Below are 24,197 nucleotides of genomic sequence, written 5' to 3'. Positions count from 1 at the left end.
ACCCATTTTCTATCAGACATGCAATAATCATGAAGAGTAATTTTAGAAACAATCTGGAATAAATGTATTCAGGTGTATTCAAAAGAATGTACTGAGTGAGTTGTGGTTATAATTACAGAAGAGTTATGCTTTAAATCTGCCAAATAGTCTAGCAGAGAAGTTAATTTCACAAATGGCAATACAGAAGTCTAGCCTAAACCTTGAAATGATCCCTGCTTCATAAACTTAATATTTATCACCTGAAAATTATTTTTACTTAGCGGAGATGCAGGTTTCATGTCTGTACAAAATTATGAATCATCAAATTGACTATACTACTGAAACGAGTTGCAAAAATTCTCATATTGGTTAACTTTAGATCAATCATGGGTAAGGTTAAAGCAACTGAGACCATGATATTACCTCATATTTTATATGTGGTACATACCCTTCCACTCCCTTTGCAGCACCTATTTCTATGGCAAATTCAAGAGTGGATAGATAAGGTTATATTGCAAGACTCAGGGAGATGTATTTCAGCATCCCTTGCTCAGACCCCAAGATGTTATGGAGGATTAGGCATTTCACATGTAGCTAGTTATGCCCTAGCATTTCAACATTATAACCATAGAAGAGAGAGTGAGGAGGTGAGCAAGGGGAATAATGAAAATGTGGGTGTGGGTAAATGCACGGGATTACAAACTGTCCAATAAATGATTGCAATGAATATATGATGACAAGCTGGTTGAAGCTGAATGGCTTGGGTAATGGAACCAATGGAAATGATTTGACATCTCTCTAAGATTATTCATCTCACAGGGGAGGAATGGATGAAGCTTTGGGACTCTAAAAGGCTTCAGTAATGGCAGTAGATAATCATTTCTTCCTCTGAGGAATCCCTTAAAGATTCCAAGGTGTTGTGTGAGGAATTCAATTTACCTCTCACATCAGTGGTTTACATATTGTTAAATTAAGGGGAGATGGAATTGTTATTTATTACCTAAGGGATGTAAAGCAATAATTTTGCCTTGGGAGAAATGGCAGAAAGTTAAACAAGGTGGGGAAAGCCTGATCTACAAAGACCTTTGATTACTTAAAATATAGGCCTGAAATATTTGATAATTAGCAGAAAGAAGAATCAGGAGGAGGTAAGCTTGATTATAATTCATTGGCCACAGGTTTGAAAGGCTCTTGACAAACTAAAAAATGGCTCACATACTGTAGTCAATGACTAAGAATTTTGTATTGATGGTACATGAAATCCAGTAGGCTAAAGTGACTAGCTCTCTCTCTCAATCAGATAATAATTGGAGATGTGGACAGAAGTAAGTGGATAATCATCATACATTCTGCCATTGACCCATGGTTAAACCACATTGGAACTTCTTAATAGGGAGGGTAACATTGTATATGAGGTGTCTTGTTTCTTTTTCTCTGTTTTTCAAATTTCATATTGTTCTGTTTTTTGTAAACTAAATAAATATTAGTATAAAAAAGAGTCACAAAAATTGGGCCCAAGATTTAGTTATAGACTTTTTCAATAACCAGTCTTTATTTGCAGTGATAGAGATGGAAAAAGCAATCAAGGAAAGGAAGAGGGATAGTGTGACAAACAAAGGATTACATGCCTCAGACAGCATCTACTCCTAAAGCTGCACCTGACATCTTATCTCAATATCCCTGTGTGGCAGTCTTGATTCACATTTCTTCTTAAAAGTCTGGCTGCCTGACACTCTGATTCAGTCTCCCTATCAGAAGGCAACATCCATAAGTATGAGTCCTGCAATAATGACAAATAAAGATTAACATTTGCAAAGAAATACAGCTAATCTTGAAACTCATTGTAATACCATTAAATCTTCTTTGCAAGAGTGGGGGGGGGGGCACTGCCATTTCTATATACTAACTCCTGGAGCACTATATCTTAGATTTAGGGGAATATATCAAGATACCCATAGCCTGAGACTTAGTAGTGAATCTATCCAGTATTCAATATCCCCATAATGAGGATCACACCTGCTGTCCTCAGAATTTCAACAGAAACCCTTCAGTTTCCCACACCCTGAGTAACTAACTCTTCAGACCCATCTACCTTCGCTTCTCCCATGACTACATAATCCAAACACATCTTGCAAATCTTGTATAGATTTTTAACATATACAGTTCAGGAATCTAACAACACCACTCCCCAAAACAAGTAAGAATAAAAAGAATAAATATGTATAATAAAAATAAAAATAATAAAAATAAACATAATGACAATAAAAGTAGATACAATAGCAGGAAACAAAGGCCATTTTCAATACCACAATTATGCTTGGAACATGTTTTATACTTCTATACTATTCTACAAGATGGTACAAAGCAGATGGCCCATAACCCTGTTTTGAGTCTGTGTGATGTTTATAAATGACTGGAGAATAAGTTCTGTAGTATTAATGGAAAACCCTTTTTTACCTTGATCTATGGGATCACTTGTCTTTCTTTCCTCATGTAATATTAATCCTCCCTGGACTAATGCCAGACAACATTTAAACTGATACTTATCAGCTTTTAACTCTAATCCTCTCACTACAGTCAGCTGTTTCTTCATCTGTTTCAACATTAGAAAACTCTGCCTCCATAGTTCACTATGGGAAGTGAGGAGGGCACTGGAATTTCAGATACATATAGTACTTCTGATAAATTACCAGAAATGGTGACACGTGATTATCTCTGTAAGACATTTAATGGAGTACAAAGAATCCACAAATTATGATTCATTCATTTAGATGGAATGATGCTCCCCAGAGAACTCTCAGTAAAATTAAAACCCCAGTCAACACTAAAGAATACTTTCTTCAGGACCAAAACATGTGATGCCTGTCACCCATTTTGTCTTCCCTATATCTGCAACTTGTGTGCATATTCTGGCTCTTCTGATTTAGGTTAGACTATATTCATGTAGTAATGTGTACATTAAAATCTTTCTGAGGGATCTGGTAGTAGAATATTCTTGCAACATCATCCCTGTTTTTTTTCTGCAAATCAATCTTTGGAACCTTAAAAGAAAGTGTCCTTTGTGTCTAGCTGCTGCATGTTACTGTTGTTACTGTATTTTCTGTGTATGAATGCCATAGCAGTACAACGTTTCAAATTTGATTCATTTGTACACGGGTAATCAAAACAATAATAATATAAGTAATACAAATAATCCTTCACCAAGGATGATGCTGCGATTTGAGCAAAGCTAATTGACTTCAATAATTGGTTTAGTTTTTGGTGTCATTCAAACGGGGACCAATATTTGTCATCCTGGGAGGATATACCACACCATGCTGCTTCACCAGGAATGGCCTGCATCTGTCCCCTCTAGGGTTTCAGTCTTTGGCAAATTCATTTTCCACCCCCACAGTGTCTTTTGTAGGCAATGCCAAATTGATAAGCCTACCAACATAAAAATCAAGCAAAGGAGAATACGAAGGTGTTACTGATCAGTCCTAGGAGTCTAAACAAGAAACTCCACTTCATATAAGCCCTTCTTTCCCTGGAAGACATTGACGTCTGTTTACTATCTGAGACATGGTTTAAAATAGCAGAGAGCACTCCAGATGTGCAAGGCTATAACACCTTCCACACATTTAGTTCAGTTACTGTACAGGAGGAGAAAAAAGGTGGAGGTGTTATCAGTCTACATCCCTAAGAGACTCACGTCAGGGCTAGTAAAGTGGCATGATACCTTAGAGCTTCCTCATATCCAAATAGTCATCAGAAAGGTCCAATACCATACATTAGTGAGTTATAGAACTCTCTCTGTGAAACAAGAAAGCCACAATACCTCTTACAGAAATTAGAATCACTTAGTATTAAACCAAATACCATTTTCTAGATCATCTAAACTATCCAGTTAAATATTAGGAAACCTAAACCACCACTAGTGCACAAGGATAGAGATTCCTGGACTTTGTTAATACACATACCCTGGAGCAATTAGTCAGAGTACCCACTAGGAGAATAAAATCTTGGATCTTGTTCTTACTGATATGGGAGCACCTTGCACCATCCCTTGTGTATCTTCATCACTTGTTATGTCTGACCATAAAGCAGTCTCCTTTGAAATAAAATGAAAACAGAGATCCCTTCCACCCAAGGTACCTCTAGAAATTTCTTTAAGACAAACTACCTACTCCTAAGTGATACACTGGAAAGCTTCAAATCCCCATCATACTAAGTTGACTCCATTGAATATGCAGAAACATACTCTATAACAATATGTCAGCATGTCAGCAGCTGCATAGATGCAGCAACAAGTGCAGGGCAAACCCCAAAAAACAAACCTGGGACCATAATATCAGCAAACCTTGTAATAAAAGGAAAATAATTTTAATCAAAAGTAAGAAGAGTAATGCCCAGAATGTTGAGGCCTTGTCACTGAAATAAACAAACAGCTCAGGAGCTTAAATCCAACAAAGTCAAGTTGTAGGCTAAAATAGCAACCCAAGCCAAAGACATTCACAAGGAATTTTTTAATTATGTTTGTAATCTCAATAGGACAATGTGTTGAGCTGATTGTGAATAATGTTACCTACACTGACGCTGAAGTTATAGTGAACTTTCTGGATGATAAACATAGCTCTTGCTTTACCCCTCTCTCCCCTCCATCTGTCCCTCAAGATAATACCCAAAACTGGCTTGCTTCCAGCTATCATACAAGACAAGTTAGACAAGTGCTATCAAAAACTAAAAATACTGCTTTGATCGGGTCTTGACAATATCCCTGGATGCATCTTAAATAGCATGAGGCAAGAATTAGCCACAATCCTAACAGAACTTTTTAGTCTCCATCATCATACAGATGTTGAACCAAATGAATGGAGAACAGCTACAGTCATTCCCATGCATAAGGGAGGTCCTTCCACAGACCCAGGCAATTGTAGACCCATACATTTATTCAGCCTCATATGCAAAGCAATGCAAAGATTTATTATGGAACTTATCAATCAGGACACAGAATTTTCAAACACTGGACCCATCTCAGTTTGGATTTGTAAAGGGTAGGTTATGCTTACTCAACCTGATGGATTTTTTTTGAAAAGCTTACCAAAGCAATGGATGAAGGAAAAATTGTACCCACCACACACCTCAACTGGACATGCTACCATACACTAAATGACAGCTTATTAAACTTGCAAGTCCTCCTAACTCAGATGACACTGAGGCCTGCTCTGTGCTGTACACAAAAGCACTGTACATCCACATTCATAGCTGCATAAAAGAAGAAGTAACTGTTTGAGTCAAATCTATGATTACTGGCAAAAATAAAACACTCTGGTGGACCCCTAGCATAAATAAGCTATTTAACAAAAGGAAACAAATCTTCTCCAAAGCCAAGAAGGAACAAAGAAAACAGTACAAAAAGACACTCACCAGTTTAAACAAATAAATTCAACAGCTGGTCATCTCTGCCAAAGCAAATTATGAGGCAAAGACAGCCTCCCAGGTGAAAGATAGCAATAAGGCTTTTTTTTTAATTATGTTCATAACCTCAGGGGATATGTTCAGCAATATTCCGAGTTAATCATGAATGGCAACACATACACCCATCCTGAAATAATAGCAAGCTTGCTGGCCAACAAATTCAGATAAAACTTCTTCCTCCATCATCTCTTACCACACCCAAAGAAATACCAACAACCATCCCCCTACTGGTCATTACGAGGGAACAGGCCCTTATTTTGCTCACTAAAGCCAAAAACACAGCCTCCATGGGTCCCGACAACATTCCAGGATGCTTCTTAAAAAGCTTTAAACAGGATCGATCATGGATTCTAGAAACCCTCTTTAACCACAGCTTCTGGACAGCTTCATCACAGAGGAATGGAGGACTGCAACAGTTGTCCTTTTCCACAAGGGGGGCCCATCAACTGGCACAGAGAACTACAGACCCTTAAACTTGACTGGTCTTACCTGCAAGGCTTTGGAGATAATTATTATGTACCTGATTAATAATGACATAGGAAATCTCCAAACACTGAAACAGATCCAGTATGACTTTGCCAAAATCAGGTCTTGCCTGATCAATTTGGTGGACATCTTTATGAAAGTTACCAGGGCCACTGATGAGGATAAACTGGTACACTAATGGTCCATTCAGGGATGATTTCACTGATGGCACCCAAGGATCGATGCGGCAGTATGTTCTTCAGTTGAATAAGAGAGGTTCCAGAACTAATGATATGGTAACTACTTTGCTAATAGTAATGTGAATATGGGTGCAATGGCTTTGGTAAATGTATGGGACCGTCGCTTTTCTAATCCTTTTCAAATGGTGGGCTCTTCAGGTATGGTCTGTCTATCAGCAGAAGTTTGTAACTTAAGGGACAAATTAGAGAACTTGCTTCACAAGGAGATGATTTATGTCTCCAGCACTATATTGAACTTAATATCACTCCAAGAGGGCTGAGGGCCTTCAAAACACCCACTACACCATTTGATGAGGGAAATCCTGATAATGTCATCTTTCGCAAAAGGTGGATCCAGGCAGCACACCAGTGCTCTACAGAATGGGTGCATATTCTAATTGATAGGGACCACCTTAGAAAACGGCAGCTCAAGGAGGAAATTGCAGCGGTGAGTGTGGAGCTACAAAAACATCTATCCTTGGCTATGAAATATTGAAATACTTCATGAAGGTAATATGAAATTAACTGATTTGGAACAGGAATTGGTGGAGTGGAAAACTAATAAACTTAACAGAGACATTAGAGATTACAACCTGGACAAGGCATTTCTATGGAAATGCAATTGTAATAGGTTGTCCTCCAGAGGTAGGAGGGCAAAAGTAATACTACTTCCTCTTCCACCATAGTATCCTTTGCAACTTCAGAAGAAGAGGAGTCTAATATGGGGGCTGACAGTGAAAATTAACATTTTCTAGCACTACAACAAGCTCAGGATCCAGCAGACTTAGAGAGGCATTTTCGTAGCAACAGTGCTGTCAAATCCTATAAAAACAATAAAAAACATGGCTGTAATGATTGGGACAGTGAAGGAACCAGAATAGAAGGGTCAGTTCAATAAAAGAAAGCATTGAAACTAACAGGTGTGATTTGCCTAATGACTCTTTAGTAGTGAATATGTCTAAATGTGAAATTTCTGAAGCTGTACTATCTGTGTTACATTTGGGGCTTAAGTTTATACCTACAGCTTGCCTAGGTTACATACTCTTAAAAGTGAATTATGTTTGTTTGTAGGAAGTTGCACTTGATTCATCATTTTAACCAATGTGACACTAATAGTCTGTGTGAATTTAATACATGCTCTGAGGACTCTTTCCATTTTTGTTTTTCATCACAGGACATTTTTTTTTTATCTGATGTTAATACTTATAGCAATTTTAATACTAGTACTATTCAAATGAAAAGTTATTGCATTCCCCCTTTTGTGAATCACACAATACAAAGCTATATTTCTACTCTTAATTCTGAGGTGGAACAGCTTTATTGGAAGCATATAAAAAATAAATCTGATGTGTGCTAAAATTTGAGCAAACAGCAATGGCTGGCTTTCTGTGAATTTTGCAATGACAGAAGTTTGGTGGTGAAACAATCGGATAAGGGGAATCAAATAGTAATTGTGTATTATACTCAATATTTGGATATGTTCTATGCTCACCTTAATAATGCTGAAGTGTATGAGAAGTGTGATATTATGTGTCTGTAGAGGAATGTCAACTTCTATTGAAGAAGGGTTTGGATTTTACGACCGGTGATTTGGAAAAGAAATTTAAGGCTGATAATAGCAATATAGCAGTATTTTATTGCTTACCAAAAACAGATAAAGGCCTGGAAAATCTTAGTGGTAGGCCTATTGTATCTGCTGAAAATTATTTTCTTAAGAATATTAGTGTTTATTACATGAATACTTGAAAAAATATGTTCCCAGCACTTCTTCCTGTATTAGAGATAGTCAAGATCTTTTGAATAAAGTCAAGGGGACTACCTGGAACAGTACTATGTTTTGGCTTTGTATGGATGTTAAAAGCCTATATACTAATATAGGGCATAATGCAGGGATTCCAGCTTTGTTTTATTTTCTAGGTGATTCACCTGTGTCCCACTTTGTAATTGATTTGGTCTCTTTTTGTTTAAAAAATATTTTGTTTACATTTAATGGAGAAGTTTTCCACCAGTTACGGGGAACAGCCATGGGGGCAGTGTTTGCCCCATATATGCTAATTTGGTGATGGCTAAGTTTGAAGATGATTATATATATATCTCCATAATTTTTATAGCTCTCAGGTAATTTTGTACTTTAGATTTATAGATGAATTAATTTTTCTTTGAGATGGAAGTGAAGCAGATGCCCGGATATTTATTAATGATTTATAATCTAACAATATGGGCTTCAGTCTGATGGAATACACCTGACCCCCCCCCACAGGTCAATTTTCTGGATATTAATTTGAATGGCTTTGAAACTGGCCTATATAGAAAATTTGAGCAAAGAAATTTATTTCTATATGGGAACAGTTGCCATCCTCGATACCAAATGTCTGCATTGCCTTATAATGAGTTCTTCAGAATCCATAGGTTATGTGATACGGATGGTGTATTTAATAAGGAAATAGTGGAAGCTGAAAAAATGTTTGTTAGTAGAGGTTATAATGTAGATGAAGTTTCTGAGGCCAAATTAAGAATAATGGAAATAAGATATCAACATGATTCACTTGGAACTAGGCATAGTATGCATAGGAGACAGGATATGCATACTAGAAATATATCCACTATTGATAAAAATAAAAATGAAATTTATTTTGTGACTTCCTCTTTAATGTTATGTTGGGAGAAATAGTCAGACAAGTATGACTATTATGGTCCATGTTACTGAGGATAAAGATTTAAGGTATATATTACCTGACTATGTTAATATTTCTTATAAAAGGGCCAGAAATTTGGCAGATATGATAGTACATAACCACTTCATTCCACCAGAGGTTAGTATTAGTAGGAATGTTATGGCTTGTGGAGGTACTACTCCCTGTAATAAATGTTCCATTTGTAAATATCTGGTTAATTTTTTTCCATACATTAATGGTACTAGATTCACAACAAAGGGTAAATTTATGTGCAACACTGATGGTGTTGTATATGCATTAAAATGTACCTGTGAATTATTTTATATAGGGGAGACATCATGGAGTTTTAAGGTTCATCTCCAAGAGCATATTAGGGACATCAATAATAAAAAGATGGATAGTCCCCTAGGTAGCCATTTCATGTCTTTACATAATTCTAATCCTGACAACTTAAAAGGTTGTATTTTAGATAAGGTAGAGGTGTGTGTAGGGGAATGTACAAGTTTGAAAGATAAACTTTTAAAAAAAGAAACTTTGCTTATTTTGAAGTATGGTACTTGCGAGCCATTGGGCTCAATAAAGAATGCAATTGGAAATATATAATTTGATTATTGTATGATTGGGTGATTAATTGCTTGTTATTTGTGATTTAATGTATATTTAGGGATGGTTCATAATGTATTTTTGTACTCTTGGAAGGCTGAATAAGCAGAGGTACTAAGGTTTTTATTAAACTTGTTATATTCTTTGGACCAGTGGCCTTATTGTCATTATTTTATTTTGTGAACTTTGGTTGTTTCTTTTAAAATGGTACACTCCACTTAATCTAGACCTGGCCAAAGCTTTCAACACATACCCTCACTCAGGAATCATAGATAAACTTATTGAATTATGCATAACCCCCTACATCATTAGGTATATTACAAACTGACTCACTGATAAAACACATGTTGTCTAGATGGGATAATCCACTTCTTATAAGAAATTTGTTACTAGTGGTGTCCCACAGGGCTTTATGTTGGTGCACTTCCTGTTTGGTAATGTTGTGGACCTCTAGCTCACCAAGTCCGCCAATGACTGTAAGCTGGGAGCAATCATCGAATTACTAAATGATGTTGACATCCTACAAACAGGCCTAAAAATTACAAATGACTGGTGCCAAAATCATGGTCTGAGACTGAAAGTTAAAAACTGTGTAATTATACCCTTAAGTAAATCAGAAATCCCTGCAAATTATAATGTTGATAGCACACTCCTTAAAGTGGACCCAGTATTGAGAGACCTGGGAACACAGATAGATAGTAACCAAAACTTTGACCACGAGGTAGTTATGGTAGTAAGGAAATCCTTCTGTGTGGCTCAACTTATAAATAAAATCATAGCTTCGGGGTCAAAGGATGTAACAGAGCCATTGTATGTGGCCCTCATCAGGCCCATAATTGAGTACAATGTTCCCTTCTGCATGTAATTAACTAGACACTTAAAGAAATTGGAATGACCCCAGAGGTTTCTCACTAAAAAAATACAAAGCGTAAGAAACATATCTTATGCAGACTGACTAAAGGCCCTATCCCTTTACTCTGTATAATTTAATTTATTGAGAAATGACTTGTGCCTGCCCTACAAGGCATTCTCTGATCCAGACCTGATGAACATGGCACATATTTGCAAGAACAAATATGCAAGGGTTATGCTATTCATGGACCTGGACCTTATTTTTCACTCTAACAGAACTTGCTTGAGATACAGATTCATATTTCAAAGCCTACCTCATCTACGGAATAAACTTCCCATCTTCACAAAATAAAGTCTGTCCCTCATTCTCTTGAAAAAGAATTGGGATAAATGGATTCAGAAAGACAAATTAAATCCTGGAGTACTGCTCATGTTCCTTATGGCCCAAGGCAGTCTGTAAAATGACTAAGGGCTCCATCACCCAAAGACCCACTACCCTGATACTACACCATCCCATATCTAGGGAATTAAAATATAATATTGTCATTTCCTAGGTATTATTGGCTAGGCTTGTAAAAGCTCTTGTGCCATTAGCCTAGTAATCACCTATGAACCTATGGCCAAAGTTTTTGACAAAATTCCCCACTCTGGCATAGTAGAAAGGCTAACTAATCTGAGAATTAACCCCTGTGTCACCCACTGGATTGCCATCTGGCTTACATATAGGATGCAGATAATCAAAACAGAGGAAGTTACTTCCACAAAAACACAAGTCACCAGTGAAGTCCACCAGTTTTCTGTGCTGGGATCTCTCCTGTTTGGCATCTACTTTTTTGAAGTAAAAGCCAATACTGAAGGGCACTGACTGACTAATTTTCCAGATGATGGCAAGCTAGGAGTAGTCATCGAATCCCCAAATGACTTAGGCATCCTGCAGGAAAGTTTGTCCCAAATAAATAACTGGTGTCAAAATCATGGACTGAAACTCAATGCCAAAAATACATTATTGTATTACTTTGAGAAGTCATCTACCATCAGGGAACTACCACATTGACAAAAATATCCTAAGAGTTTTTTCAGAATTTGGGAACTTATATGGACAGTGACCTAACATTTTACCAACATGTGTCCATTATTGCAAGAAAGTTCTTCTATATTGTATGGCTTATAAACAAAGGGATTGTGTCAAGATCTAGGGATGTCATTGTTCCCCTTCCTCTCATTAGACCAGTCACTGAATATAATTCCCCCTTTAGTGTGTATCTGTCCAGACATATGCAGCAACTGGAATGCCATTTAGATACCTTACTAAAAGTACAGAAGGCCTAAACAACATGTCCTACATGGACTAACTCAAAGTCCTGTCATTATACTTGATATCCTAAAGACTACTAAGTGGTGGTGTCTGGCATACAAGGCATCCTTGACTCCATTACTGATGGATGTATTGCACATGAGCAAGTGAAATGGCATCAGAAATACTCAGTCTAGGAATCCTCTTCTGCAACATCAACAGAACAGTTTGGATAGAGAAGTATATCTTGTAGAGGATACTGTTCTCTTGAACAGAATCATCCCTGTCCATATTCAAACGCAACTTAAATCTATGGTCAGGAAACAGAAAATTTACCCCAGGACTTCCACCTGTACTGATAATGGACAGAGACAGCTCTTAAAATGCCTTATCCCATGCATGGGTTTCCTGAAATGATCTATGGTATGATCCCAGTTATTCTCATTCAGGTAATATATAATTATCGACCATGGGATTGGTAAGACCAGTTTATATAACAAAATTTGCAAAGCTTAAAATGGCCTGCAAGGGCAGCTGGCCTAGTGCTTATCCATGCACCTATAAAAAAAACTAGCTGATTTACATACTTTACTATGCATTTGCTTGCTCCTGCTGCTTGTAATACAGGTTTTATTTGATACATTGGTTGGGTTTGCTAGGCCTGTTGCTTAGGTTCATAGGTAGGTACTAGGCTATCTGCCCGAAAGCATTTATAAGCCTAGCCAGAATGTGTTGGCTTTCTCTGTCCCCTTAGATTAGTTCCCTGTGCCTCTGTCCAGCAGAGCCACCGAAGTGATCCCTGGGGTAAACTTTCTGTTTCCCATCCACTCGTCAAGGTTTCTCTTGAAGAATGTTAGCGAGGAGCTCTGCCTAATGTAGATTGGAATCTTTTTCCAAAGCAGAAGAAGTCTCTGTGATAGGAATCTATCCCTCCAGCATGTCCTATTTATTGTTGTGGTGAGGTTTAGATCCCTAGAGCGTGTGGCTTGAGAGGATAAGCTTTTCTTTAGGTGGAGCATGTCCGTCAGTTCTGGGTTGGACATGGCCTTGTATGTCAAGCAGAGATCACCTCTGAGTAGGCAGTATGCAACCGAGTACAGCTGGAGATTCTTCAGTTGAGCTGCATAGGGCATCTGTTTCAGGCCAGTGATCCTCTTGAGGTACTTCTGTGGTCTTTCCAGCTGTTGCAGGTGTCTTGTAAGATACATCCCAAATGGGGCGTTGTACTCTATGATGGGTCTGATGAGCAATGAGTAGAGGGGCACAATGACCTCTTTTGATCTGGATGCAAACCCTTTTGTAATAAGGTGGGCCAAGTAAAAGGATTTTCTAACCACTTTGGCAATGTGATTCTCAAAGGAGAGTTTACTATCTACTTGAGTAGATTGCCAACTGTGTTTAAATTTCTGGAATCCCTGTGTACATCAGACACTTTTTGACTCTACGTTGTACCTTGATGGATGGGACATTTTGTTAAATGACTCTATATTTTTCATTCTACCGTTTGAAAAGAACTTGTCATTCATATACGTCTGCATAATCACCTAACTGCTGTGAAGATGGACAATGTTTTATCTGCTTTTGATTGTTTGTTTCGGTGTGTGTGTGTGTGTGTGTGTGTGTGTGTGTGTGTGTGTGTGTGTGTGTGTGTGTGTGTGTGTGTGTGTGTGTCTGTGTGTGTGTGTGTGTGTGTGTGTGTGTGTGTGTGTGTGTGTGTGTGTGTGTGTGTGTGTGTCTCTGTGCATTTGTACCTCAGAGGTAATGAACACCCTCGAACACATTTGGTAAAATGAACAAGGGTGATGACATGGAAGAAACAGAAGTTTGTAAACAAAATTTTAACCTGGATGAACTTTCTAGACCAGTGTAAGTAGGATGTGGACTTATAATCAGGCCACAGCTTTACTTAGAACACAGCAACATGACTGATTCACCAAAAATATAGTTGTGTATAGCCTCACTTCACTGTCTTCAATATTATTAGTGTTGATTTAATTATATGTACTGCATGTTGATTAATTTAGTTTCATTTATTTCTCAGTAAACTAGTATAAGATAGTCTTATGAACTTTGGGCACCTGACGCATCAGTTGTTTGTTTTTTATGGTCTTGCTAAGTTATTTGTTATACTTTTCAAAAGAGAATAGTTACTGATAGAATCATCACATCTCCTATACTGATTGAAGAAATGTGTTTTTCATTCTATCTTGTATTTGTTAACTTAATTTTAATAACGTTTCTGTGATGCTGGTAATAATAACATTCTAACAAATGATGTGAGAGTGTTCAATCTCGCCTTTGTTCTTACACATGGGTTCGGAGCCGATCCTCGGCTCCGTGCCGGCCGACTGCAAGCTCTGCATCGAGAAGAAGCTCGAGGACATCTAATACCCACAATCCCCCTCTGCCTTTACCTCAGATCTAGTTTGCCGCTGCTGCATTCGCATCGCTGGAGGCTAGCTCGAGGGTTTTCAGATAAGATTTAACTTTCCTTTGGTTAAATTTTAGGATAACTTGTTAAGAAATTACTTGTTACTGTATTTAGTGTATGGTGTGTGTGTAGAGAGAGAAATTCTCGGTACCGTTAACTTAGTTTAACTTCTTTTAACTGGTATAGAATTTTTCGGGGCCTACCACCCCGACTTGGATTGACAAACGGACTGACATATTTACCGGATTTGACCCTTTTTTTCTCTGGATTGACTGTTACTGGACTTGACTTTTTTCTCTTACTACAAAATGTCTGAGAAAATGAAATCTGGATTTAAACGTTGCCAGTGTGGCCAAAAGATGTCGGTCATGGACAACCACAGTTCCTGTGTCTACTGCCTTAGCCCTCTCCACTTACAAGAGGACTGTTCTATTTGTCACTCTTTTAGTGGGAGGGTCATGACAGATAGGCGCAGGAAACTGATGGACAGAGGTTTATTGAAACCCTCTTTCCAGGAGGCTCTGGATGCTTCAGACCAGGCATCCAAAACCTCGAAGGAATCGAAGACGTCGGAGCCCAAGTCATCGGCTCCGAGCTCTTCGGGTAAAGTTAGATCACCGGTTCCACAGACTTCGGGGCCGAGTGTTCAACTGTTGGCAGTTTCTGAGCCTCGAGTCTTGGAACCGGTGACGGAGCTCCCTCCACCGACTCTGTTGAGGTCGGCTCCGTCTTCGATCCCTTCGACTCGTTCTTCCAGGCCCCTCTCCGACACCGATGTGGACCGTGTGGTGCAGAAATTGATGGACCATACGGCCTTATCCAAACTTATTTCGGTCTCCTCTCAGTTGATGTCGAGACTTGAAGGCCTGCCACTATCTCCATCTGTTCCTCCTCCGAGACCTGTCCAGTCTTCGGAGCCGGAAGAAGCTGAACTGATGATTGTGGAGCCCTCGGTGCCAGAACCGTCCTTTTCTCGGTCGGCACCGTTCACCTCGACTCCATCCGATCCGGTACTGGAGTCTCGGGGTCGAAGATCCATCCTTGGTTCAGGGACCGAGAGTCGGACTGATGTTTCGGTTCCGACACTCCCTCTCGGAGCCTCGGCGCAGATCGACTCGGTTCCGTCTTCGGGGTCGGTGCCTTCGGTTCCTGTTTCGGGGATTCTTCCCATTTCTTCGGAACCGGGAGATACCTCGACTCGGGACCCGGGGGCCTTCGACCTCATGAGGAAGGTGTTGTCTACCCAGACAACCACATCAGCAGGAACAGCTTCTCCTCCCCACAAAGGACCGTTATCCTCCTCTGCACCCATGGCTACATCCAAGCGTCGAGCACCGGTGTCTCAGCCACCCCTAGAGGGTGCCCCCTCTTCCTTGGAGGCTTCTTCAGATGTTCCCCACGAAGAAGTCCCTAGGAAAAGATTGTGTAAGAGGAGACACTTGGATTCTCCACAAGAATCTTTGACATCCGATACTGACTTGGATGAGTCAGAAGGGTCCCCTAAGTCACCTTCAGAAGATGTCTCCTTTTCTGACATCTTGGAGATCCTAAAACAGAGAGGTGACTGGCAATCCCTCCCCCCTTCTGAGGATGAGTCAGTTTTGCTGAAGGCATTTGGTGCTCGCCCTTCCTCCTCCTGGATCACTCCGCCCTTCGATGAGTTAATGGAGTTGATTGCTCGAAGGGTGTGGGAGACACCTGACACGGTGGAACCAGTCCCTAGGAAGCCTAATAAGTACATTACGGCACCACAGGACAAGGCTTACCTCACCAAAGGAGTTCCAGTAGACGCCATGGTGGTGGCAGCGGCCACGAAAAAGGAGATGTCGGAGTCTTCCTCATCTGTCCATCTGCCTAACAAGGATTCTAGGACCATGGACAGATACGGGAAGCGCATTTTCAGTTCAGCGGCTTTCTCTATGCGTTCCCTGAACTATTTGACTCATTTTACACGCTTACAGAGGGATCTAGTCAAAGAGTTGGGAGATACCCTCCAGGGTACTACAGATGCTGCTGTTTCAGAGAAAGTTACAGCCCATCTCAACACCCTTACATCCATTGTAAACTCGTCCATGAGGCTGATATCATACGCAGCCGAGGGATCGAGTAGGGCAGCGGCTTCAGCGATTGCTCTTCGTAGGCAATCCTGGATGCGCTTATGTTCGTTTGCGGAAGCCTTCAAGTCTTCCTTTACTAACGCCCCATTTGATGGAGCCACACTTTTTGGCCCTAAAGTAAAGGAGACCCTTACCCGGTGTGAACAGGAGGGAAAGACTCTGTCTGCTGTCGGAGTCCGTTTTTCCACCCCTTCCAGACCGTGCCCCAAAGGGCAACGTGGTGGGAAAATGTGGTTTCGAAAACCCCAAGGATCTTTCCCAAACACACAGGGTGATGCCCTCTAGAGGCAGAGGGGGCAGAGGTGGAAGACGCCGCCCTGGCGGCAGAGGGGTCCGCAAAACCAAGGTGACAGGGATAACCTTCCTGGCAAACCTTTTCAGCACTCCTGAGAGGAGGCCCGACTGTCCTGCTCTGGAGGCAGTCGGGGGTCGCTTAGCTTTATACCCTCAGGCCTGGCAAAACCTTTCTTCAGACAATTGGGTAAAAAGCGTTGTTACCAGAGGTTACAAAATCCCATTTCTATCCACACCCATTCCAAAGAAAACTCCCAGATGTACCACCCCATCTGCGAGAGCCAGCAGCTACAGAAATTTCAAAGCTGCTAGAAAAAAGAGTCATCCAACCAGTCCCAGCGGACCAAATAGGATTTGGAACTTACTCAAGGTTCTTTTTAGTTCCAAAGAAAACAGGGGACTGGAGGCCGATTCTGGACCTAAGCCATCTCAACACCTTTGACAAGAAGGAAAAGTTCCGAATGGTCACGCTTCAATCGATCCTTCCATTCTTACAGAAGGACGACTGGATGTGCTCGATAGATCTGAAGGACGCATACTACCACATCAAAATGGCCAGGGCGTCCAGGGATCATTTGCGCTTCGGCTGGGAGCCAGTCACTATCAGTTTCGAGCCCTGCCCTTTGGTCTGACTACAGCCCCAGGGTCTTCACCAAATGCATGGCAGTGGTAGCCCCTCATCTGAGGCGCCTAGGATTCCAGGTGTTTCCGTATCTGGACGACTGGCTCCTGTCTGCCACCACCAGGCGTCAACTGATACAGGCCAGGGATTACACCCTACAACTTTGTACACACCTTGGAATTTCAGTAAATTTCGAAAAATCTTTACTACAGCCATCACAGCATATCTTATTCATAGGAGCGGAATTAGATACGCACCATTTAGTTCTAAAACTTCCTACAGAAAGAATAGTAGCACTTCAAATCAACATTTCTCTTCTGCTGTCGTCCAGAAAGTCCCCGGCAAAAATTGTTCTGAAAGTCTTGGGTCTCATGGCAGCTTCTCTCGTTGCGATACCATTGGGAAGACTGCACATGAGAGTGCTACAATGGCTTCTGTTTGCACAATGGTCATTCCAACAACTTCCACTGACTCACGAAATATTGATAACGAAAACATGCAAATCACACCTAATGTGGTGGTTACAGACTTGCAACCTATCCAGCGGAAGACCATTTGTGCTACCCGCACCGTCAGCTTATTTATAACCACGGACGCTTCCCTGATAGGGTGGGGGGGCATCTTTCAGGGACAGACAGTCCAAGGCGAATGGACCAATCTGGAGTACAATCTGCACATCAATGTTCTGGAGTTGAGGGCAGTGTTTTTGGCGTTGCAACACTTTGCTCCCCTTCTTCCTCCAGGGAACATTGCAGTTCAGACAGACAACATGTCCATAGTCTGTTACATAAACAAGCAAGGGGGAACCAGGTCTTACCAACTATGCAGAGAGGCCATGAGAATTTGGCAATGGGCAGAGTCCACCGGTCGCTTTCTGATCGCAACGCACATCTCGGGGTCATCCAACGTCATAGCCGACAGGCTGAGCAGGGCAATACTGTTGCCTCACGAGTGGTCCCTCAAACAGTCAGTTGCGAGAAGGATTTTTCGCAAATGGGGCCAGCCTACCTGCGATCTGTTTGCGTCTCCAATGAACGCCAAATGCAGGAGCTACTTTGCCCTATTACCCCCTCCAGGGGAAGTCCCCAGGGACGCACTGGTGCACGATTGGCCCCCGGGTCTCCTATATGCTTTTCCTCCATTTCCCCTGATTGCAAAGTTTCTACAGAAAGCCAACAACCTTCAGAGGACTATTATTCTCATTGCTCCGTTCTGGCCTCGTCAAATTTGGTTCCCTTTTCTATTGCATCACCGCATTCGGGGACCTTGGATGCTGGACCCAGAGCCAGATCTACTGACTCACTCGTCAGGAGTTCCTCACCCATCTCTAGAATCTCTCCATCTAGCAGCTTGGCTGCTCCACTTCCCTTTCTAGCCAGGTCGGTTCCCCTTACATCGGCGGTTCAAGATATTTTAGTAGCTTCTCATAAAGTTTCCACTACAAAGACTTACACCAGTAAGTGGAAACGTTTTGTCTTTTGGGCAGAGTCACATCATTTGGACCCTGTTATAGCTCCATTAAACAAGATTTTAGAGTTCTTGACTGAACTATTTCATGAGGGAGCTTCCCCAGCTACTTTAAGAGTACAGTTAGCTGCCATTTCTAACTATCATGTAGAGGAATGTGGTGCACCTATTATGGCTCACAGACTTTGTAAAGCCTTTTTTAAAGGTTCTTTTCATATCAGACCACCAGTCAGAAGTCCGACATCACCGTGGAATTTGAACCTGTTGCTCTCTAAATTGATGTTGCCACCCTTTGAACCAGCCTCAAGTTGCACATTGAAATTTTTGTCATGGAAAACTTTATTTCTAGTGGCCATTACATCTGCTAGACGAGTGTCTGAGCTTCAGGCCCTTTCTGTCAAACATCCTTATTTAATATTTCATTCTGACAGAGTATCCCTACGCACTAATCCATCCTTTCTCCCCAAAGTTTGCTCTTCTAGTAATATTAATCAGTCCATTGAATTACCCACCTTCTTTAAGAACCACTCTAATAAATTGAGTATATGTTGCACAAACTGGATGTCCATAGACAACTCAGATTTTATTTGGATAGAACAAAAGATCACAGGAAATCTGATCAACTATTTGTAGCTTTTGCTGACAGCAGAAAGGGTCTTGCAGTTACGAAATGAACTCTTTCTAAATGGCTAACTGACTGTATCACATATGTTTATGAGGCCTCTGATCAAACATTATCAGTAAAACCCAAAGGACATTCCACCAGATCAGTTTCTACATCTTTGGCTCACGCAGCTCGCACCACTAGACACTATTTGTGCGGCTGCTACTTGGGCTAAACCACATACATTTATCTCTCATTACAAAGTGGACAGGGTTTCTAGGGATAGGGCAACCTTTGGTTCCACTGTGCTCAAGAACGTTCTCCCTTGAGTTCCTCAGGATCATGGAGCTAGGGACGCTACCCATGTGTAAGAACAAAGGCGAGATTGAACACTCTCACATAAAGAAGTTATGTCCTTACCATAACGTTCCATGTGGAGTGTTCATCTCGCCTTGGTTATTACACTCCCACCTCTCCCACCCTTAGGAAGAACGTTCCATTTGGTGCCTGGTCTGGAGTATTCTCCTTCTGCTGTTGCATTATTAGTGTTACTATCATACCCTTGGTATGTTTGTATATATGTACTTCTATGTATATAGTTTGGCATGTGTGCGTGCTTTATGTCTGGTTTGCTTGCAAACTAGATCTGAGGTAAAGGCAGAGGGGGATTGTGGGTATTAGATGTCCTCGAGCTTCTTCTCGATGCAGAGCTTGCAGTCGGCCGGCACGGAGCCGAGGATCGGCTCCGAACCCATGTGTAATAACCAAGGCGAGATGAACACTCCACATGGAACGTTATGGTAAGGACATAACTTCTTTTTATGCCTGGTCCTGAACAAAGTTTGCTTAAAGAATTTGCTTACCTGATACATAACTAAATAAACTGACTAAATACTTCTTGTTACTGGTAATGCTAGGCCAACAATGGAGATGATTAAGATTTGTACAAAATTTACTTCTGTTACAGTCTATGAGTAATTTTCAACTGAGATGCATCTTACTCTGACTCTCACTCGACTATCTAACCTCTTTGATTTTTTTCTTTCAACACACTCTTTACTGTCTCTTCGATTATTATAAGCAATTCCCTAACCTCTCTTATGCTAATAACATACATAATTTCCTTGACCATTTTGAGTATCGTCTTATTCAACATCTCCTCCTCTGTTTTTTATATTAACTTACCCCCGGATTCATGAAACCTCCGTGTAAAACTTAATATGTCTTACTCGGAGACTGCAATTGAATGATATGACATCAGTGTGCCATGAATATTCATGAAGGCATGCTGACTCATCCATAACTCTTACATGGACTGAGTAAGCAAGCAGGGGGCGTATCCGACTGCCGAGCAGTCTAAAAGTGCACACCCCTGCAAGGTTTTAAAAAGCATAATGTTAACAGACAAGAGCGAGTTCGCTCAAATGTACTTGCACCCAACACCACACTCCCTGACACTGTAAACCCCAATCACACATATAAAACGTAAAATATTAGTTTTATTTTTTTTAAATCCACGATATAGCTGCCCGTATTTGCGCTTGTTTGCGCGGGTGTGCCCATTGCTTAACCACAGTTAGCAATTGTGACATTGAAGCGCATATAAGAACTACTTATGCAAATTAATCCAAATCACAATAGAGTAATGGTAGAGTGTATGCACAAAGAGAAGCTATTCATGGTTTGAGTCCCACCACTCCCCTTCTTATTTATGTTTTAAATCAGTATTTGAAATAATACCAGACCTATATGATTAACATTTTATTAAAAGCAGTGACATGGCCAATGTATCAATGAACAAAATATATATTTTTAAAGGACCCAGATATATAATAGCCTGCTGTTAAGCAACATTATACACAGCTAAACACAGGTGCCCATAGTTTAATAGCGTTTTACCCAGCTAAACAGAGTTGCCCATAGTGTAATAGCACTTCACCCAGCTAAACAGAGTTGCCCATAGTGTAATAGCACTTTACCCAGCGCAATAGAGTTGCCCAAAGTTTAAAAGCACTTTACCCACCACAATGTGGTTGCGCAGACAGGCGCGCCACATCAACCAGGGCACCGTAGGGCACCGGGGAGCAACATAGAGCTAAGTTGCTTAAACGCAGCCTCACCCCCTAGCCTGTCTAGACAGTATTAAAATAAATGAATGACAAGGTTCGAACCCAGGACCCTTTGCATCATAATCAAAGTACAGAACCACTAAGCCAAGACAACATAGGGGAAGCAACCACTACTAACATTCATAAACTTACTAATGGTAGTTTAACCATTACTAAGCAGGTCTGCAGTCAGCTGAGAATTTTACAAAATGGCCAATCACAAAAAAATGCAGGAAATGCGGCATATTTAAGCCCCATAGGCGGGAATACTCTCCATAACTGATTGTAGCTCACATTTGCAGTCAGAATGGCAGGTTCAGGAGAGGGTTCACACTTCTGAGCGCAACGTTTGGGCATCAAGGAGTCAAAATACATGGTTTGGCTCCTTGTCCACCATCACTAGACAAGACTCCTGCAGGGCCAGTTCCAAGGGATGGAGTACAAGGCAGAGGCTTGGAACCGGTTAGCTCGTGACCTCACCAGTGCCAGAGGCGTTCCTCGGACTGGTGAGCAGGTCCATCACCACCATGCAGACCTGAAGAGACGAAAGCAGGACAGCCTGAACCAGTGGATACAGGAGGCCCATGGGATGCAGAATGCCCCACAACTGAGTATGTAGCCATGGAATGCAGTATGTAAGAATTGATAATGGAGTATGTATAATGGATAGGTATGTCTCAATATCCCTTCATTTGCTTTACAGCTGCAGATGACCGTGCTGCGAATCAGCAAGCCTATGCTGATAAGCTGCTAAGGCTGCACCACCCGGCAGGTTAGTGATTATTCTGCATGTATTGTTATATAAAATATGGGTGGGAGCATGAAAGAAAGTGTTGTAGTCCAATAAAACAGCCATAGAATTGCCTGAATAAGTCCTCTGCATGTACTATCAGATAAAAACATCAGAGAGGCAGAAAAAGAGTGTAGTAACCCATTAAGAAAGGTAACATATGTCTGGAATAATATCCCTGCAGGCACTGTCATATAACATAAGTGAGTGAGCCTGAAAAAAGATTATTCTAACCTATTAATAAAGGTATAATATGTCTTGAACATGTCTGCCATAAACACCGTTAAAACAAATAAAGGAGTGAGCCTGTGGAAAAGTGTGCAATGTCATTAATAAAGGTCTAAAACCCAGAGTGTGTCTGTGTCACAGAGTCTGCAATGTTGTTGTACCTTTGCATTATACAAACAGTGCTGTTTGAAAATGTGCTGGCAACCCAGAGTTATGCAGTCCCATATAAAGTGGGTGATGGAAGTGCTAGTAGCTGTGAAACATATATACAGTCCACAATAGTCAGTTACTGGCTGGCATGAATAAGTAAACCTGGCACACGTGTAGCATGTAACTATTCACCAGAAATGTGAGTGTGTGTCAAGAAATGCAGGGTTCTGTATAACTCGAAGTGAAAATGTCATGTGAAAAAATCCCAGATATGTAGATAAAGAAATATAAATGCAAACAAGAAATATGTAGCAGTAACATCTGCATCCTGGACAGTTGGTATGTCAGATATAAGTCAGGCATATATTGAACTAGCCAAACCCATGATACAACCTAATGTATGGTGGCAAGTGTAATAATACAGGTAGGGGATATACACTTGCAGTCACTGGGAATGTAGTGTAGACTAAAAGGTCATTATAAGATGTTAACCAAGGTTTTTTCTACACCCTACCGTATGTGCATAAACCATGCAATTCCACACCTCAATGAGTATGTGTAACCTTAAATATTTGTTGGGACATATGTCCTATTGTTTTATAAATATTTGCATTGATGTTGATGCATGTGCCCTGTTCAAACACCACATTCATGGTGGCCTGCTGCTACCAAACATCCCTGCATGCTGTTGGAATATACAGTGTCATTCAATATATGCATGTGTTATGATTGCTGTTCAACTGTTGGAACCTTGGTGTGTTGGGTTAATAGGAATATTACTGCATGCTGTTACAACTAATCTGGAATGTTGTTGTTTATGTTGTAATTAAACACACCTAATCACAGAACGTATGGGAAGGCCAGTCCCAGCGGACCCACCTGTCCCTCCTCAGTTGGCGAGTGCACCTGGCACCAGCAGCTCCGGTGCCCAGCCCGGGCTCCCCTCCTCCGTTGGTCTTGTGCCACCTTCGGGTGGAAGTGCTGCAGGGGATGGGGCTCACCCCCCCATGCAAGCATGGGCGGAGAAGGGCCACCTGTCACTATTCGAAGGGTCCAGGCTGTGGTCCATAGGGAGATCCAGCATTCAGTCACTGATCCCCTATGCCAGCTTGAGGCGAGAGTGGCACCTCTCTTGGGTGAGCCTGCCCATCCTACTCAGACCCCAGCACAGTCACCCTTGGGGCTGTGAAGGTGCAGTGGTGACTGCCCATGGGTGGGGATCTCAGTTCCACTGTTACGATCTGTGGGCTCATGGGCTTGCGATTTCCAAACAACCTTCCCTGTCAATTGCATTCATCCACCCCATGTGTCGAACTCTGCCCCTGTATGCGTCTTGTTTGTCTTGTCTGTTTACCTCCCCAACCTACCTCCCCAAATATACCTATATCCTCTACCTCACATTCCACTCTCACCTGAAAAAAAAATAAAAAAAGGGCAATCTGTTCCCACAAAAAAATGACGCCCCATATATAGCTGCCCAATTTGCACACATGTCCGCTGGACATGTAAACTGATAATTCTAATTGGCAGTACAACATATTTTGTTGTCCTCACCCATCTCTCAGGGGTGGAAGGTTTCAAATTTCACACCAAATTTCAAACATATGCACAGCTGTTGCTGGTAAAGAAATGGGGAGCTATGGACCTTCCCTACACCCATCCTGCACATCCTGAGCTGGTTTCCCTACTGTCTTTCCCTCTTTGTGCCCCCTTTTTCACCACTTTCCTATCTCACCATTTTCTTTTATTTAAAAGAAATTAGCGTGGGGTTAGCGGGAGTAAGCACTTTTAAGCAGTAGTTAGTGGGGGTGCACGAGTGTGA

Source organism: Protopterus annectens, chromosome 2.part2 (genome assembly GCF_019279795.1).
Source record: "Protopterus annectens isolate FY-2018-M chromosome 2.part2, PAN1.0, whole genome shotgun sequence".
Classification (NCBI taxonomy): Eukaryota; Metazoa; Chordata; order Ceratodontiformes; family Protopteridae; genus Protopterus; species Protopterus annectens.
This window is presented reverse-complemented; position numbering follows the sequence as displayed.